At 32.7% G+C, this 17,595-nt stretch overlaps 1 non-coding gene across 1 annotated transcript; it reads right to left on the bottom strand.

Annotated features, from left to right (window-relative positions):
- Positions 1-3,035: 3,035 nt before the first annotated feature.
- On the bottom strand, positions 3,036-3,139 carry LOC141494642 (U6 spliceosomal RNA). Its single transcript, XR_012470532.1, has one exon. It is a non-coding gene; the product is annotated as a U6 spliceosomal RNA (small nuclear RNA).
- Between the last annotated feature and the right edge of the window lie 14,456 nt (positions 3,140-17,595).

Genomic DNA, 17,595 nt, shown 5'->3' with positions numbered 1-17,595 from the left:
TGTATTATCCTGTTAATAACTTCCTGTAGTCTCATTGCTAAAATTTTATTTCAAATTGTTGTATCAATATTCATTAGGGAGATTGGTCTATAATTTTCTTTGGCTGTTTTGATTCTCCTGGTTTAGGTATCAGAACCATGTTAGTGTCATAAAAGGAGTTTGGCAGAACTCCTTCCTCTCCTATTTTTTGAAATAGTTCATATAGAATAGGAATTAATTGTTCCTTAAATATTTGGTAGAATTTACTTGTAAATCCATCTGGACCGGGAGACTTTTTCTTAGGGAATTTATTGATGGTTTCTTCAATTTATTTTGCTGAAATGGGGTTAAGTAATTTATTTCCTCTTCTGTTAATCTGGGCAATTTTTATTATTGTAAATATTCATCTATTTAACTCAAGTTGTCCAATTTATTGGCATACAGTTTAGCAAAGTAGCTCTGGATTATCTCTTTGATTTCCTCCTCAGTGGTGGTTAGTTCACCATTTACATTTTTGATACTTGTAATTGGGTTGTTTTCTTTCTTTTTGAATCAGATTAACCAGAGCTTTGTCTGTTTTATTGGCTTTTTTTTATAAAATCAACTCTTAGTTTTATTTATGAGATCAATGATTTTCTTGCTTTCATTTTATTAATTTCTCCCTTGATTTTCAGAATTTCTAATTTGGCATGTAATTGAGGATGTTTAATTTGTTCTTTTTCTAACATTTAGTTGCATGCCTAATTCATCCATCTCCTTTCTCTATTTTAGCCATATAGGCATTTAGTGAGATATAAAGTTTCCCCTCAAATCAGCCTTTGCTGAATCCCATAAATTTAGGTATGATGTTTCATTATTATCATTTTCTGAGACATAATTATTGATTATTTCTATTATTTGCTGTTTGATCCATCAATAATTTAAGATGAGGTTATTTAAGTTCCAATTAGTTCGTGGTTCATCTTTCCCTGACCCTTTATTACATGTAATTTTTATTGCCTCATAATCTGAGAAGTGTGTATTTATTATTTCTACCTTTCTGCATTTGATTTTAAGGTTTTTGTGTCCTACTATATGGTCAATTTTGGTGAAGGTGCTATGTATGACCAAGAAAAAGATATATTATTTTCTGTCCACATTAAATTTTCTACAGAGGTCTATCATATCTAAGTTTTGTAGAATTTCATTCACCTTCTTAACTTCTTGTTTAGTTTGTTGATAGATTTATCTAGTTCTGAGAGAGAGAGAGAGATTGAGGTCTCCTATTATTAAAGTTTTGCTGTTTATTTCTCCTTGTAATTCTATCAGCTTTTCCTCTAGGAATCTGGATGCTATAGCGGTTGGTGCATACATGTTTAGTAATGATATAGATTCGTTACTATTGGTGCATTTTAAGAAGATGGTTTCCTTCTTATCCCTGAGATTGGTTTTTGCTTTTACTTTGTCTGAGATTAGGATTGCTACCCCAGTTTTTTTTTTTTATGTCTACTGAGACATAATATATTTTGCTCTGACCTTTTACCTTTACTCTGTGTGTATCTCTCTGCTTCAAATGTGTTTCTTGTAAAAAACATGTTGTAGGATTCTCATTTTTTATCCATTCTGCTATCTGCTTCCATTTTATGGGAGAATTCCTCCCATTCACATTTATATAAGATGGCTAATTCTGCCTTTCCCACCATGCTATCTTTCTCCATTTATATTTATATCTTTTCTTTTCTCTTAATCCTTTTCACCAAAATTTTACTACCTTTCTGCTTTGACTTTTACTTTACAAATTTAACTTTTAGTTTATTTCACTTATGTCTTCCCTTCCCTTTTATCAGTCCCTTCATCTCTTATCTTTCCCATTCCCTGTCTGCCCCCCTTCCCTGTAGATGAAGTTAGATTTTTAAACCCAAGTGAGAATGTATCTTATTCTGTCACTGGGCTACATCTATTGAATATAATTTACTCAGCATTCACATTTTCCCTTCTTTCCCCTCTAACATTATAAATCTTTGTGTCTCTTCCCTTCGTACTGTAATATTATTAATCAGATATCATCAATCACAATTCAAATTATTTGATTGATTGATATGCTCCTATTGTTATCATGATATCATCACAGATTGCTTACTTGACTGCTTGATAAGCAGCATTGTTGCAAATTGCATCAAATTATAATTATAATAATTTTATAACTTATTCCCTTCTCAAGTATCTTTCAAGTACACAATAATCTCCTTCATGAGTCGAAGTATCATCCCAAGCCATGTCATTTCTTGAACTATTTGTGCCTCTCCACCCAGGCTTATTTTAATGCTGGGAGACTCTGGAGATCTCACCTGAGAACCTTACAAATGGTGGTACTTGCCTTCATTATTCAAGATGCTTAGCACCTTTCGATTAAAGTGAGTCAAAGTATAATGAGACACTTAATGTGAAGTTAACACTCCTGCTTTTTTCCAGGACTTTTTGTTTCATATATAGTGATCTTGGACCTCTTCAATTGAAAGGTCACACCCAGTCATACCCTTCCTTTAGGTTCATTCTCTTCAATTATATTCTACCCTATAATTTTCCTTAGATAAGTATAGTTCTAAAGAATTAGAATTGTTATATCTTTCCTTTGAGGGCCCAACATTTGTTTAAAACAATTTTGTGTTTTCATACCCCTCTTTACATTACCTTTTTTTTAATGTAACATTTCAGTTGTGTATGTGGCGAATGAATTCTCTGTTTTGTTCTGGTCTTTGTGTCAGGAAGTTCTGAAATTCCTGTACTTCATTGAATATCCATCTTTTTCCCTGACAGTATATGCTGAATTTTGCAGGGTAGTACATCCTGGGTTGTAATGCCAGGTGCTTAGGTCCTCTGAAATATGTTATTCCAGTTCTTCCAATCTTTCAATGTTGCGACTGATAGGTCCTGTGTTAGTCTAATTGTGTTGCCTTTGTATTTGAATTGTTTTCTTTTTGCTGTTTGCAATACTCTTGCTTTTATTTGAGGGTTCTGGAATTTGGCTATTACAGTACTTGAAGTTTTTGTCTTGAGGTCTCTTTCTAGAGGGATTCTATGGATTCAATTGTTTCATGAATTTGCATGTCATCCTTGCGCAGGGGCCATGCTAATCTCTGTATCATTTCAATTTTAGTATATGTGCTGGTGAAGTAAGCAATGGATTCAATTGTTATATTGTTATTTTATTCTAGTAGATTGAGGAAGTTTTCCCTTATAATTTCCTGCATGATGTTTTCTAGCTTCTTTTCTTGGTCCAGGCTTTCTAGTAGTCTAATGTTCATAGATTGTCTCTTCTGGATCTGTTTTCCAGGTCATTCATTTTCCCTAGAAGGTACTTTAACTTTTCTTCAAATTTTCAGCCTTTTTTCTTTGTTTGATGGAATCTTGTAGACTTGTATATTGATTAGTTATTAACTGTTCAATTCTAATTTTTAGGATTTTATTTTCTTCAGTTATCTTCAGTGTTTTCTTTCACTATTGGTTATTTTTACTTTTAATTGAGCTTATTTCCTTGGTCAACTTGTTACAATTTTCCTGCATGCCTTTCATTTGTTTTTTCCATTTTTCTTCTTCCTCTCTTCTTTTGTTCTAAAATTCTTTTTAAGCTTTTCAATGAGCTTTTGTATTTGAGTTCAATTTATAGACTGTTTTGATTCTTCTCCTGTGAATGATTTTTCACTGCTTTCTTCTTTAGATATGGCATTGTTGTCATCTTTATCTTTGAAATATTTTTCTATAGTGAGAACTCTTTTACCTATTTTGTTCATGTTGGTTGTGGTGGTTCTGCTCTTGGGGTATATGGAATATAGATCCAAGCTTTTATTTTGCTGGGGTTCAGGTCTGATCCCTGGCTTGTTGTTGGCCAAGATGTTGCCTATGCATTCCAAGCCTTGCCTTTGCAGAGGTTTTTTTCCTGCTTTATGCCCAGGTTCTGGCTTAATAGAGGATTGTTCCTGACCCAGTCCTGTCTTATACCCCAGTGCTCTCAGGGTTCAGACTTTGCCTGGGGATGGGATCCTCCGTACTGGCTTGCTATCTAGCTCTAAGCTGTTGAGACCTGGATTGTACTGTCACTAAAAGCTTCCTGCTGGCTTTCCCCAATGTCCTGCCTCCTTTCCCTTTTCCCCTCAAAGAGACAGACCTTCACTGAAGATAACCAATTATTAATCTATTTTATCATGTTTTTTTATAAAACCATTTACTTTTAGTTATTATTAATCAGTTCAAAGATTTGTCACTTTTAGTTAATCTCTCCTTTGAGTTTCAGAATTTCTCAGTTGATGTTTATTTCCATTTCCAATTCATTTATCCCTGTCTCTATCTCTGTCTCTATCTCTGTATTGGTCTTGGTTTAGGTCTCTCTCTCTCTCTCTCTCTTTCTCTCTCTCTCTCTCTCTCTCTCTCTCTCTCTCTCTGTCTCTCTCTCTCCCTCTGTGTCTCTGCCTCTGTCTCACTCTCTCTCTCTCTCTCTTTCTCTGCGTCTCTCTCATATAAGCAATTTGATACATTAAATTTCCTCTAAGTACTGTTTTGGCATCACTTCATATATGTTGGTATGTTGTCTCATTGTTGTCATTCTCTTTGATGAAATTATCAGTTGTTTCTGTGATTTGTTCTTTTGCTGACTTATTAGTTTAGATTAGATTGTTAATAGTTTTTAATAATTTTGATCCGTTTCCACTGCCCAATATGCAAGGTAGTATGAAAAGATATAAAAAACATATTTAATATTTGTACTTTTAGGCATTTGTTTGGGAGGTTTTTATGTCCCCCTCTATGATCATTTTTTTGTAGGTATCTTCCACTGCTGAGGAAAGATTTATTCCTTTCTATTTTCACTCCCTTTTTCAGAGACTTATCATAACTGACTTTTTCAGAATTTTATTCACTTTCTTAAATTCAAAAATTTTAAACAAAATCTTAGCAAAGTGATTATAGCAAGTTATCACTAGGATAATACACTATGACCAAACTGTATTTATCCTAGGAAAACAGGGTTTTTTTTTCCCTAACTAGAAAAACTGTTAGTATGATTGACTATATAAAAACAAATTGAACAGAAATCATATGATTATCTCAACAGAAACCAAAAAGGCCTTTGACAAAATATAGCACCCATTCCTACCAAAAGCATTAGAGAACATAGGAATAAATGGATTGTTCCTTAAAATGATTAGCAATATCTATATGAAACCATCAACAAGCATTATAAGCGTTGAGGATAAACTAGAGGCATTCCTAAGAAGATCAGGGGTGAAGAAAGGATGCCTGTTATCAGCCCTACCCAGCAATGAGAGAACAAAAAGAAATTAAAGGAACTAGAATTGGGAAGGATGAAACAAAACTCTAACTCTTTGCAGGTGACATGATGGTATACCTAGAGAATCCTAAAACCTCATCTTCAAAACAACTAGAAACAATTAGCAACCATAACAAAATTGCTGGATATAAAACAAACCCTCATAAATCCTCAGCCACATATACATACATACATATATATATGTATATATATATATATATATATATATATACATATATATATGTATATATACACAGCAGCATGAGCTAGAAAGAGAAACACCATTTAAAGTAACTTCAGACAATATAAAGTACTTGGGAGTCTACCTGCCAAAGCAGACTCAGAAACTATGAAAAACAACTATAAAACACTTTTCACACAAATAAAATCAAATTTAAATAACTGGGAAAAGATCAACTGCTCATGGATAGGATGAGCTAATATAATAAAACTGGCAATTCTATCTAAATTAATCTACTTATTTTGGGCCTTACCAATCAAACTTCCAAAAAATTATTTTAATGAGCTAGAAAAATTTGTAACTAAATTAATATGGAGAAACAAAAAGTCAAGCATACCCAGGGATTTAATTGAAAAACAGTGTAAAAGAAGGTGGCTTAGCATTACCAGATCTAAAATTATATTATAAAGAAACTGCCTGGTATTGGCTAAGAAATAGAGTAGTGAATCAGTAGAATAGAATAGATTAGGTGCCAGAGAGACAGCAGGAAATGATTATACTAATCTGCTGTTTGATAAAGCCAAAAAAGTCCAGCTTCTGTGATAAGAACTCTCTCTTAGATAAAAATCTGTTGGAAAAATTGAAAGTTAGTAAGGCAGAAATAGAATAAGACCAATATCTCAACCTTATACCAAAGATTAGATCCAAATGGGTACACAATTTAGACATAAAAGACAATATTATAAGCAAACTAGGAGATCAAGGAGTAATTTACTTGTCTGATCTATGGAAAGGGAAGCAGTTTATCACTAAGGAAGAGATGGAGAATATCATTAAAAAACAAAGCAGATAATTTTGATTGTATTATATTAAAAAGATTTTGCACAAACAAAACCATTGTAACCAAGATCAAAAGAAATGTAGTAAATTGAGAAATAATATTTACAACTGGTATTTCTGACTCCTTAGTCAAATTTACAAAAACAACAAAAAAAACCCAAACAAGCCATTCCCCAATTGACAAATGGTCAAGGGATATGTAAAGGCAATTTACAAATGAGGAAATCAAAGTTATCCATAGTCATATGAAAAATTCCTCTAAATAGTTACTGATTAGAGAAATGCAAATTAAAGCAGCTCTAAGGAACCATCTTACAACTATCAGATTGGCCAATATGACCAGAAAGGACAAAGTTCAATGTTGGAAGGAATGTGGGAAATCTGGGACACTAATATGCTGTTGGTGAAACTGCAAGTTCATCCAACCTTTCTGGAGAGCAAACTGGAATTATGCTCAAAGGGCAATAAAAACGTGCATACCCTTTGATCCAACAATACTACTCCTGGGTCTCTACCCTGAAGAGATCATGTAAAAGGGTAAAAACATCACTTGTACAAAAATATTCATTTCAGTCCTGTTTGTGGTAGCAAAGAATTGGAAATCGAGTGAATGTCCATCAATTGGGGAATGGCTGAACTGGTATTTGTATGTTATGAAACACTATTGTTCTATTAGAAACCAGGAATGATGGGATTTTAGAGAAGCCTGGAACTGATGCTGAGTGAGATGAGCAGAATCAGAAGAACATTGTATATCCTAACAGCCACATGGGGGGTAATGATCAACCTTAATTAATGCATTTCATCAATGCAATAATCAGGGATGATTTCAGAGCACCTGCGATGGTGAATACCATCTGTACCCAGAGAAAGAACAGTGGAGTTTAAACAAAGACCAAAGTCTATTACCTTCAATTCTTTTTAAAATGTGTCTTATGTATTAGATAATTTTGCTATCAGTAATATTTTCTCCTCAAGGATATGATTTCTCTCCCAACACGTTCAATTTTGATCAAGGTATAGCATGGAAACAATGTAAAGATTTCCAGACTGCCTTCTGAGGGGGGATGGGGGAGGGAAGGGAGAGTGGAGGAAAAATTGTAAAATTCAAAACCTTAGAGAAAATAAAGCAAACTAAGAGAAACTAGTACAAACTAGAAAATAGTAGTAGAAACTACTATTGTATAAAATTGGAAAACAAATGAAATATTAATAAAAAAAACTATCTGGTACTGTTTAAAAATAGAGAATTGGATCAATGGAATAGGATAGTTTCAAAAGAAACAAAAGTAAATGACTATAATAATCTATTGGTCTGGCAAACCTAAAGACAATATTTAACAAAAATTGTTGGGAAAACTGGAAGATAGTATGGCAAAAATAGGCATAGACCCACATCTCATACCCTATACTAAAATGAGGTCAACATGGGCCCAGGATTTAGACATAAAGTCTGATACCATAGATAAATTAATAGGTCAAGAAATACTCTCTCAGATATATGAAAAGGGGAAAAATTTTTATCTGAACAAGAAATAGAGCACATTATAAATTACAAAATGAAGGATTTTAAATTAAAAAGTTTTTGCACTAATAAAATCAATGCTGCCAACATTAGGCAGAAAGCAGAAAACTGGGAAACAATTTTGACAGCTGAGGCCCTGATAAAGATCTCATTTCTAAAATATATAGAGAATTGCAACAAATTTGTTAGGTTTCAAGTCAATCCCCAATTGAGGAATGGTCAAAGGATATGAACAGACAGTTTTCAAATGAAGAAATTAAAGCTTAATGTAATCATATGAAAAAAATGCTCCAAATCATTATTGATTATCAAAAATGACTAATATGTAAACATGTTTAACACAAATGTGCATATATAATATTCACCTGACTGTTTGCTACTGAGGGCAGGTAGAGAAGGGAAGGGATTTGAGAGGAAATTGTGTAACTTAAAAATGTACTTGTGCATATGGATGAATATTGAAAAACTTTCATAACATTTACTTGGACAAAAAATCAATAAAAAGGAAACTGATAACAAATGTAAAATAATATAAGATCAATCATAGATCACTTATAATCTTTTTTTTCTAGAAACCCTTCTCCAGGTTGAGACTGTACTTAGGTGATATTAATAGTTATGCTTTATTTTCAGTCACACAATCAAATCCAAATTCACCTAAATGTACTCTCATATAACCCATATTTCTTGATTTTATATATAATTGATATAATGAAAAACTTTGTTAAATGTTTTGTTAAAATTTATTTTGCCTACATCATTTCTGTGATTAGAAAATTTATGCTGGGAGATTATATCCATTACCAGATGCTACCCCAAGTCTAGTTACTGCAGACTGATAGATAAGTCTAAGAGATTTTCCTGAGATAAAGAGAAGTGAAATGACTTGTTCAAGTTTATATTACTGGCAAAAGTCAAGAGGTAGGATTTGAATTAATTTCTTCTTAATTATAATCCCCCAAATTGTATTCTCACCAGGTCACTGCTTCTTCCAAGTTTAATTACCTAACACAGGAAATGATAGTGTGACATCATTAGTTTTTGACTAATCTTTTCTGTTATTGACATTTTCTGATATACATAAATTTTTAATTGATAAAGGGAATAAATTCTTCAGGTACAGGTGTGTCAGCCAATAAAGGCATCTGCTTCTGTTTGTGGTGGTTTATAGAAATGATTATATGCAATTATTATTTTATCCTATAACCAACCAAGATATTGACAGTAAGGAGGAGAGGAAACTGGACAATTCCCTTCATAAAGGAAAGAAGGAGCAAAGTAAAGATATAATTCTTCTGATGGGGTCAAATGATCATCAAACAGACTTCTGCCAGTAGAAAAGCACTGAGAGTGACTATAATCTTTCTCTTCCTGCAGCTGCTCAGATCAAAAAGGCAAGTTTCTTCTTAGAGCCTGGAGACAGGAAACAAGAAAAGATTGGGTCATTAGGTAACAAAACTGCTGAGCATCACTGGCCAAGTGAGAAAGCCCAAGACAATCAAAACACTTTTTTGACAGACCTTAAAGCCTTTAGCTGGAAAACAAACAAGCAAAAAAGGTGACGGAAAGTTTTAAGTATTCTGATATCTATTGAAACCACTGAAAGAATAATAGAGTTTAGTCCTGGAAGAGTCTAATTTGAAATTAAAGATTCAAGGTAAGTTCCAGTCATGACAGAATTCTGGGTGCAGGTCAGGAGCCTTCTGAATTCCTAAGGTTCCTTTCAGCATTGGGCTCTTTAAATGTGAAATGGGCCCTCCAAGGTAGAATTGACACTTTAATTTCGGGCCCAAGTACAAAATGCTCTTTGCTTCACTTAATTTTTGATTTAAATTCAGAGGATAAGGAGAGAAAGGAAGGAAGAAAAAGGAAGGAAGGAAGGAAGGAAGGAAGGAAGGAAGGAAGGAAGGAAGGAAGGAAGGAAGGAAGGAAGGGAGGGAGGGAGGGAGGGAGGGAAGAAGAAAGGAAGGAAAGAAGAAAAAATAATGTCAGGAAATTCAGACAGTTCATTTTCTTGAGTTGGATAACATTTTCATCATGAGTCTTTTGGGATTGTTTTGGGTTATTGTATTGCTGAGAAGAGCGAAGTTATTTACAATTCTTCACCATATAATGTTGCTATTATTTTGTATAATATTATCATAGTTCTGTTTACTTAAATTTGTATTAGTTCATGGAAGTATTCCAGATTTTCTGAAATTACCATGCTTGTGATTTCTTATAGCATAATTATAATTCCATTTCAAACATATACCACACCTTGTTCATCCTTCCCAGTTGATATATTTTATTTTTTCAAGTATATGTAGAGAGAGAGATTTAAATATTCATTTTCGTAAAATTTTCTCCCTTCTTTCCCTTGCTGCTTCCCATGAAAACAAACCATCTAATATAGGTTTTACATGAACAATCATGTTAAACATATTTCCATATTAGTCATGCTGTCAAAGAAAAATCAGAACAAAGTGTAAAACCATGAGAATGAAAAAAATAAAAAGTTTGAAAACAGCTTGCTTACATCTGCATTCAAACGCCATAGTTATTTTCCTGAATGTGTATGGCATTTTCCTTCACAAGTTGTTTAGAATTGTTTTTAATCAATGTATTAGAGGAGCTCAGTCTATCATGTTGATAATCATACAATATTGTTGTTACTGTGTACAATATTCTCCTGGCTTTAATCAATTCACTCAACATAAATTCATGTAAGTCTTTCCAGGTTTTTATGAAATCTGTTTGTCATTTTTAATACAACAATAGTATTCCATTACATATTTACTACAACTTGCTTAGTCATTCCTGAACTGATGGGCATTCCTCATTTTCCAATTCTTAGCAACCACAAAAGCGCTACTATAATTTTGTAGAAAGATTTCATTGGGACACAGACCTAGCAGTGATATTTCTGGAACAAAGGTTCTGCACTATTTTATAGCATTCTGGGCATAGTTCTAAATTTGTTTCTAAATGGTTGGATCAGTTCACAACTGCACCAACAAGGCATTAGTGTTACAGTTTTACGACATGCTCTCCAAATTTACCATTTTTTTTGTCATATTTAAATTGTCAGATTTAATTTGGAACATTAGGGTTGTTTTAATTTGCATTTCTCTAATAAATAGGGATTTAAAGCATTTTTTCACATAAATATAATAGGTTTGATTTATTCATCTGAAAATTGCCTGTTGATATTTTTGATCCATTTATCCATTGGGGATAAAACAATTCATATGGCATTGGAGTTAATTGTTTGGTGGAATTCATGTGCGAATGTATTTTAGAAATGAAACTTTTATCAGAGATGCAGTATAAAAAATGTTTCCCAATTTTCTGTTTTCCTTCTAATCTTGGTTGTATTTGTTTTGTGTAAAACTTTTTGAATTTGTATAATCAAAATTATTTATTTCCTATATTATAATACTCATTTTATGTATATCTTATTTATTCCTAAATTATTTCTCCCCAAATCTGACATGTAAACTCTTCTATATGTTCCTAATTTGCCAATAGTGTATCCCTTTATTTATAAAACATGTACCCATTTTGATCTTATCTTTGTATATGGTTTGAAATATTGTTCTATACTTAGTTTCTACCATATTCTTTTCTGATTTTGTAGTAATTTTTTTCTCCCCCCCAACCCAAGTAGTGAGTTCTTAATTCAGAAGCAGAGGTCTTTGTGTTTATCAAACACTACTTTAGTATGGTCATTTACTACAATGTAATATATACCTAATTTTTTCCACTGATTCACCACACTATTTCTTAGTCAGTTCCAGATTATTATGAGAGTTACCATTTCAAAATACGGTTTGAGATCTGGTATGGTTAGACGTTTGCCTTTTTTTTTCATTGATTCTCTAGATATTTTTGATCTTTTATTCTTCCAAATGAATAATAATGCTATTTTTTCTAGTTCCAAAAGGCAGTTTTTAAGTGCTATAAGTAAATTAATTTTGGTAGCATTTTTTTTTAATTCTATTGACTTGACCTTGGTTTCTCTTAGCAGGTATTCTTTATTGTCTATGGTTATTTTAAATGGAATTCCCTTTTCTTTCTCTTCTTGTTGAACTTACTGATTATATATAGAAATGTCTATGATTTATGTGGGCTTTTTTTGAACTCTACTACTTTGCTAAAGTTAATTATTTTCATTAGATTTCTAGTTTCATTAGATTAGTTTCATTAGATTTCTAGATTTCTAGATTCTCTAGAATTCTCTAAGTATAACATCATGCAAAGAGTATTATTTTTCTTAATATTAAATCATTCCTGGTATGAATTTACCTGCTCATACTATATGATCCTGGTGTCTCAGTGCTGTAATATCCTTCATAGTATTTTATTTAAAATTTTTGCATTAATATTAAATAGGGGAATTCATCTCAAGTTTCCTTCTCTGTTTTGGTCCTTTCTGGTTTAGGTATCAGTACCATGTTTATGTCATAAGAGGAATTTGGTGGGACTTCTTTTTTCTTTTCCCAAAGAGTTTATATGGTATTGGAGTCAATTGTTTGGTGGAATTCATTTGTGAATCTATCTGGTCCAGGGGATCTTTTCTTAGAAAGCTCATTAGTAAATTGTTCAATTTCTTTTTTTAATGGAGTTATTTCATTATTTTTTCTTTTTCTACTAATCTGGGCAATTTATACTTTAGTAAACATTTATCCACTTCACTTAGATTCACAGATATTGTCATATAATTGAGCAATATAATTCCTAATAATTGTTTTAATTTCTTCTTCATTGGTGGTGAATTAACCCTTTTCATTTTTGATACTGGTAATTTGATTTTCTTATTTTCTTTTAATCAAAATAACTAATGGTTTATTGATTTTATTTTTTTTCATAACATCAGCTCTTAGTTTTATTTATTAGTTCAATGCTTTCTTACTTTCAGTTTTCTAAATCTCTCCTAATATTTTCACATTTTTGGTATTTTATGGGGACTTTAAATTTGATGTTTTTCTAGTTTTTAAAAATTTCATGTCCAGTTCATTGATCTGCCATTTCTCTATTTTATTGATATAAGTAATGAGAGATATAATTTTCCCACTAATTTCTTCTTTGGCTTCATGTCATAAATTTCAGTATATTTTCTCATTGTCTTAATTCTATTATTGATTGTTTCTATGATTTGTTGATTGACTCACTCATATTTTAGAATTAAATTTATTTAGTTTCCAATTAATTTTCAACTTATTTTTCTGCTAACAGCTATTGAATATATTTTTATTGCATCATGATCTGAAAAGGATACAATTAACTATTCTGCCTTTCTGCATTTGATTGTAAGGTTTTCATGCCCTAATACATGGTTGATTTTTGTGTAGGTGTCATGTACTACTGAACAAAGATACATTCCTTTTATTGTCATGCAGTTTTCTCCAGAGATCTATTATATGTTACTTTTCCAGAATTTGTTGATGCCTTAACTTCTTTCTTTTTTAATTTTTGATTAGATTTCTTTAGTCTGAGATGGGAAAGTTGAGGTCTCTCCCTGGACATACTTTTATTATCTATATCCTCCATTAGGTCATTCAAACTTCTTTCAAAATTTAGATGATGTACAATTTGGTGCACATATGGTTCAAATTGATATTATTTCATTATCTTTTAGCAAAATGTGGTTTCCTTCTTTTTCTCTTTTATTTAGATCTAGTTTTGCTTTTGCTTTGTATGAGAGAACCATTGGTATTCATTCTTTTAATTTTTACTTCTGAATTATTTAATTCAGTTCATCTTTTACCTTACTCTGTGTCTCTACTTAAAATGTTTCTTTTAAACAGTATAGCCAGGATTGTGTTTTTATGTATTCTGCTGTCTGTCTCTGGTTTATGGGTAAATTCATCCAATCACTTTCATAGCTATGATTGCTATGAATTTCCCTCCATGATAATTTTCCTCTGGCTAAATTTTTCTTCCTTTCTCCTTTCATCCCGGACCTCTACTCTTAGCAATTAACTTCTGACCACCACCTCCCTCATTCTTCTCTCCATTCTATCAGTCATTCTTCATTCTTTCTACCTTGTCTTTTTCCCTTCCCCTCTTATTTCCCTATAGGATAAGAGATTTCTATACTCAACTGATGGGGCATGTTATGCCTTCTTTGAATGAATTCTGATGAGAATAAGGTTCAACAATGCTCTAGCCTCTTTGTTCTTGCCCACCACTACAATCTGTCTTTCACAGGTAATCTTGTTATGTAATTTGCCTTATTCTTCCTGTCCTATCCCTCTTTATCACTCCTTAATTTTTTATATAATTCCATCAAAATCAAGTTATCCTTATACCATCTGTCTAAGTAGACTCTAACTATCCCAAAAGAGATGAAGTTTTGAAGACTTACAAACCTCATCTTCCTGTGAAGGGATCCATAAAATTTGACATTATTGAGTAGCTTGAGTTTTTTCTTTCTCATATACTTTTTTATACTTAAGTCTTATATTTAAAAATCACATTTTCGGTTCATCTTTGGTCTTTTCTTCAGGAATGTTAATAGTTTCCTATCTCATTATATATTCCTTTTTTTCCTCTGCAAAACTATTCACAATTTTACTGGGCAGTTGGTCTTTTTTTTTTTTGCAAGGCAATGGGTTAAGTGGCTAGTGCAAGGCCACACAGCTAGATAATTATTAAGTATCTGAGACCAGATTTGAACCCAGGTACTACTGAGTCCAGGGTTGGTGCTGTATCCACTGCACCACCTAGTTGCCCCTGGGCAGTTGACTCTTGATATAACCCAAACTCCTTTGCCTTCCCAAGTCATGCTATTCCAGGTTCTCTAGTCCTTTACTTTGGGAATTGCTAAATCCTTGATAAACCTACCTGTGATTGCTCAATATTTGAATTATTTCTTTATGGCTACTTGCAATATTTTCTTCTTGGCCTGAGAGTTCTGGAATTTGCCTGATATTCCTGGGGTGTTTCATTTTGGAATCTTTTTCAGAAGGAAATCTGTGAATTTGTTTCACTTATTTTTCCTAGTGATTCTAAAATATTAGGGAAGTTTTCCTTGCTAATTTCTTCAAAAGTGTTGACCAGGCTCTTTTTTTAAATCATTTTTTAGGTAGTTCAATAATTCTTGAATGATCTCAATTGTTTTTACAATGAGAAATTCACATTACATTCTATTTTTCATTCCTCTAGATTTCTTTTTATTATACATGATGTATCAAAGAGTCATTAACTTCCATTTGTTCAATTATATTTTTAAGAAAGTATTTTTTTAGGTTTTTGCAAGGCAAATGGGGTTAAGTGGCTTGCCCAAGGCCACACAGCTAGGTAATTATTAAGTGTCTGAGGCCAGATTTGACCTCAGGTACTCCTGACTCCAGGGCCAGTGCTCTATCCACTGTGCCACCTAGCCACCCCAAAAGTATTTTCTTTAATTAACTTTTTACCTGCTTTTTCATTTGACCAATTCTACTTTTTTATAGATATTTTATTTAATTTTTCCAGTTATATGCTATGAAAGTTTTTCAACATGCATCTCCTTACACATGCATAATTTCCTTCCACCCTCCCCTTCTGCTCCCCTCATCTCAGCAATGAACAGTCAGGTAAACATTGTACATACACATTTGCGTCAAACATATTTACAGATTAGTCATTTTCCATATAAGGAATTATTATTAGCTGTCCATTAAAGAGTCAATATAGAATTTTGTATATGTCCTGTTACTTGTTGTATTGACCTATTCTAGAATGCATACTTACCTAAAAGGCCATTTAATCCAATCAGTTTTTCATAGTAATGGATTATGTGATTGCCCTGAGGTCACTTAGTCAGTTGGCCATGATTAGAATGCATGTGACTTGGTTACCAGACCAATGTTTGTTCCAGGATACTCTGCCACATTCATTTACTGATTTAAACTTCACATTATCTCTTCTTAAGGTAAGACAAAATTAGTAAGTAGATTACTTTTTTTCTCAACAATATATGTGTACCCACACAGGTCCTAATATTGAGCTACCTTTTATTTATTTGAGATTGATTTCTGTCAATTGAGGATCCTTGATCTTACTATCCTAAAACATATCCTGCATTATTCTGTTATCAAAGGGAAGCACAATTTCCAAAACTGTATAATTTTAATGAATTTTTCCTTTATAAAAACAATATACTTACTTCTATAAGTTTTTATGGAAGAAAGTGTTGCTTTTAATAGTTAATGATAAGAATAATTATTAGTAGTGATAATTAGCATTTACAATAACAGCACTTTAAAGTTTGCACAATGCTTTTCAAATATCTCATCTTCACAATAAGTCTAAGAAGCAAATTATCACCCCTATTTTACAGATAAGAAAATTGAGGGTAAAAGAGGTTATGTGTTTTATCTAAAATCACATAGATAGTATCAGTCTGAATTTGAATGTAGATCTAACAAGTCTTTTAAATTTTCTGCTTATTTGGGAATTAGAAGACAGGTTGTTGAACCCAATGGCTAGTTGCCAGTTATCTTAATGTCTTGGGTCAGATTTCTGTATTGACTTGGTTTAGACTTTAAAATATAAAATCATGAAAATGTAATACTTCATAAATTTAACTGTCTTATATTTGACCCATGTCCCATTAAGATTCTTAACTTCTTGATTTTTTATGATGGAAAAAAAGGTATGATATTAAAATTCCTAAGAAGTGGCAACTGGCTGCTTCTGAATGTCTAACTTAGTATAGTTCTCCACTCTGACAGGGTAATAGCTACATAGAGGCCATTAATAGAGGACAGTTGCTGGGTTTTGTCCCTAATATCATGGTCATAAAGAAATAAAATCATAGAGTCAGTCTCACGATCAGGGGTGAGCCCACTAACTGTAACTCTAGATGTGGATACCTAAATGGTTACCAGATAATCTCTGGAATCTAAGGATCATAGGTACCTATATACAATGTAAATGTGTTCAACTCCCAGGCTGCATGTGGCCCTCAAAGGGCATTCATTTGACATTATTACATTTTATTATTATACTCATTGGCAATATGAGTCATGTTGTAGTCAGATAAAAATTAAATCCTATTTGTGGTGCTTGAGAAGATTTTGTTGGATGATGTGACCCAGAAGAGCTAAAAGGTTAGACATCTTCAGAATTCTGGCACCATAGTATGATGCTCCATTTGTTCAGTGCCACCAGCATCAAGCTATGAGCTCAAACTTTTCTTCTTAACTATAGTTATCTGGACATCTTCCAGGATGTCATGTAAGCTTATAGGGATCCTAAGACCTGATTGTTAAATTTTTCAGAGAATGAATTTATACTTTGGATATTAGCAAATGCTGTCAGGACTGACTGACTTATTGTATGAATGATTCTTAAAAAAGTGATGAGGGGGGGCAGCTAGGTGCCACAGTGGATAGAGCACTGGACCGGAGACAGGAGGACCTGCATTCAAATATGGCCTCAAACATTTGATACTTAAAAGTAGTGTGTAACTTCAGGCAAACCCCAATGCACATCTACGTATAATGCATATAAAAGTGATGGGGAAAATGTTAATAATGGAGATTAAATTTCAAAGAGTGCCAGTGAGAAGCAGATTATCATCCCCACTTTTTTTGAAGATTTTTATTGAAGGCAGTTGTTAAACAATTACCAACATCCCCTTGGATTCAAGCTTCTAGACTTGTTGGCAGTTTGAAAGATGGTAGATTAGTATCACAGATATGAGGATGAGGAGTAGAGGAAGAAACAAAAAAGGGTTGTAGTTAAATTCAATGGGGAGGTCAGAAGGGGGGGAAGGAAGGAGAGACAGAGGGGCAA

Source organism: Macrotis lagotis, chromosome 7 (genome assembly GCF_037893015.1).
Source record: "Macrotis lagotis isolate mMagLag1 chromosome 7, bilby.v1.9.chrom.fasta, whole genome shotgun sequence".
Lineage (NCBI taxonomy): Eukaryota > Metazoa > Chordata > Mammalia > Peramelemorphia > Peramelidae > Macrotis > Macrotis lagotis.
This window is presented reverse-complemented; position numbering and strand designations above follow the sequence as displayed.